Genomic DNA, 3,172 nt, shown 5'->3' on the forward strand with positions numbered 1-3,172 from the left:
ATATTCAGAGGGGTTGTGTGAAAACAGATAATATCTTAATAGTTGAGCTTGAATCATAACATATGGTATTGAAGTTAACCATATAAAATATGTCATCTTCTTTAATTATACGCGTCATCTCAAGAAATGTGTGAGGTTGTATGACTTATTGAAGTGAATGTTTAATTAAAGGAACTGCCATATTTTACGTGGTTAACTTAACTAACTAATAGAAGAATGAGATAAGGTGTCTAGTCAAAACATTTTACTGGGAAAAAGATGTTCAATTGATCAAACAACGCTTAGTTTGAGTTTTTAAATAAAATATTCTGACAAGTCTAAGCAATTCTTGATATAATGTGTTAGTGATAAAACTGTGATGGTAGTAGTTGGGCCGGTTGAACAGAGAAATGGCCCCATGTTAGGAGACTCAATCCAGCTCAATACCATTCAAACTGGTCGAAGGAGATGCACTAAATTATATTGGAAATAGTTGATTTTGAACTTTTGACCGTTAGTTTTTTCATAGGACAAGCGGAGTAAAAGGTTAAAACAACCCACCAAGATTATTTTTTGTAAAAACGAAAAGAAATGGGGAAGTTTGGGTGATTTACAAGGATGACCTTGAAGATAGGTAATCTTGAACTTTTGGTGTACTAACAGATAACAATATATCAAAGTGTCATTTGAATTTTATCGTCTTAAACATATCAGGTGAGATACTAACAAACTGAATTAGTATGATCAACTTCCAAACTAATAAACAAACTAACATATATATCCTCATAATAACAAAGAAAATCAGCATAAATAAAAGTAACTCATTATTTATTAACAATCATAATATAATCCAAATAACAAAAAGGAGAGAAATCTCCTAATCAAGAAAATATACTAATGAAAAAAAAGGATAATAAATAAATAAACTCCATAAATGTGAAAATGATTAAAAAAAATTAAAAAATCTACCAATCAAGATGGCACCTAGTTTCCTCAATATTAACAGATCTGCCATTGGCCTCCATAGGTACCTTAAAATCACACTCAATTTTAGGCTTAATTTTGTGAGTTTTAATCCAACCAATCTTTAGTCTTATACGCATATAAAGCTTCATTTCCATCTCATAAATCCCTAAATTCTTCTCATTATTATAATTTGTTTTCTCTCTATCTCCCAATAAAACCAAATTTTGTCCTTTAAATACTGGATGCAAATAGCTAGTATTTTTGTGACCTTGATAAAATCGTTCCAAATTTTGACTTGCAAATCTCTGGCCTTGATACATACCTCTTGCTTCGATCGAATCGTAGTAAATCCCGATTCGTTTATTAGGGTTCCTAATAGTCATGTTGAGTGCAAGATCATAGTATAGGGTGTTGTTTGTAGTGGAATAATCGAATTGTGTCAATGTGGCATCTGTCACGTAGAAATTGACCTTGTTAGGACGTAGGACTAGCCAGAGGACTAATGCAATGACTCCGAGGACGATGAGGATGGTGAAGATGATTTGGAAAATGCAGTTGCATAGGCAACCGAAGAGGCAGCTGCAAGGGTTGCAGCTGCTTCCCCGTCCATGTCGATGGTAGGATTTGGACGGGGGCGGAATAGACGGGCCATAATAGGCTCCGTTCAAGTTGGACATAGCTTATAACAAAAACAAGAAAGTCAAAATTAAGTACGTATAACTTCTTCTTTTTTTATAATTTGTTGCTTTGAGAATGATATAACTTTTGGTGAGTAGAGATGAATATATATAGGTGTTTGTTAACTAAACTTTGGTTAATGTGTTAGATATTATTTTTGTGTAGAATGGAAAATGTTGAATTGGTAAGCAAATGTGGATTTAATTGAATAGTAGAAAAGGCCGTATTTTTTATTTGAAAGACACGGTTTCTCTTGACATTGTCTTCTTAGAAATTTCCAATTAAGATATAGTTATTGACTTAAGTTTTAGACATTTTTTGTTATTTTTTTCAAGTATCTTCTTCATATATATATATATGATGTTTAATTAGTTAAGAAGATAATAATGTGAATGGGATATTATGAGAAGAGTAAAGTGGTATTATAATTAAAATATCTATATTGTGATAGGGACGTTGGAACATTCTTCCTTCTTGTCTAATTTGTCAAGTAGAAGGAATAATCAATATCACCTAGTTCATTAGGGTATTCATTACAACGATATCATATATGATATATTCAGTCTGATTCCACAAATGAAGTGTGAATTACTTTAATTCCTAGTCAATCGTCAATATATATAATTACATTTGTATAAATACATATCGCAAGGGAAAGGTTCACAATCTAAATTGTAGCTGAGTTGCATAGGATTGTGCCGATGTTTCATAGAAGATTGTTTACGTTATTCCTAGAAATCCCCCATCAAAGTTTTTCACATAATCTATGCAATGTACTTGGGTTTTAATTGAATAGGAGCCTTTAGAGTAACAATAAGGTTGTCTTCACGTGATTTATAGATCACAAATTTAAGTTGTGAAAACAATCACTAATATTTGCATTAACTTAGACTGTTTACATCACATTTCTTGAGGTGCGATCCTTTCCCTCACCCTGCGTGAACACGTAATGCGTTTCCAATTGGGTTTTAATTATAATTAGCTTACATTTGTTTCTATAGCATTTTCTCATTTCACAACCTAACTACTCGGATTTAATATAAAATATATTTCAAACAATATAGTCAAAATCAAATACTCCATGTAGGTATCATATATATGTTGATTAGGTAATGAAAAGTCTCATTTTATGACTAAATATACATTGATGTTGAAATTTGTATACATGGTATTTTAAGGGTCGCTGTTATTTTTTTTAAAAATAAATTGTCACGCGTAAATAAAAAATTAGTTTCATACTTATATGTTGTTGAATTTTTAGTTCATGACTAAATAAAAAGGAAATAGAAAAAGAATGGAAACTTCTATGAAGACAATTTCAAGTGAAAATGATATATATATGTTTGATGTTATTTGATTTTTTAAAGCAGTTTAGTAGGACACGTGGTTTGTCTGATAATGAAAGTCATGATTTGACGAAGCTTAAAAAATTAATTAAATACGTCGATAATTTCTTAAATGATGGTCTATTTTATTTGAGCAACTGAATACATCATAAAGTATTCCTACTAGATATTTACAGTCAATTTTGGAAATGCTTTGAATAAAT

At 30.7% G+C, this 3,172-nt stretch overlaps 1 pseudogene; it reads right to left on the reverse strand.

Annotated features, from left to right (window-relative positions):
- Window positions 1–898: 898 nt before the first annotated feature.
- LOC125807116 (NDR1/HIN1-like protein 3) lies at window positions 899–1,673 on the reverse strand (annotated as a pseudogene).
- Between the last annotated feature and the right edge of the window lie 1,499 nt (window positions 1,674–3,172).

The sequence above is a fragment of the Solanum verrucosum genome, unplaced genomic scaffold (genome assembly GCF_900185275.1).
Source record: "Solanum verrucosum unplaced genomic scaffold, falcon-dt-bn FXZP01000196.1, whole genome shotgun sequence".
Classification (NCBI taxonomy): domain Eukaryota; kingdom Viridiplantae; phylum Streptophyta; class Magnoliopsida; order Solanales; family Solanaceae; genus Solanum; species Solanum verrucosum.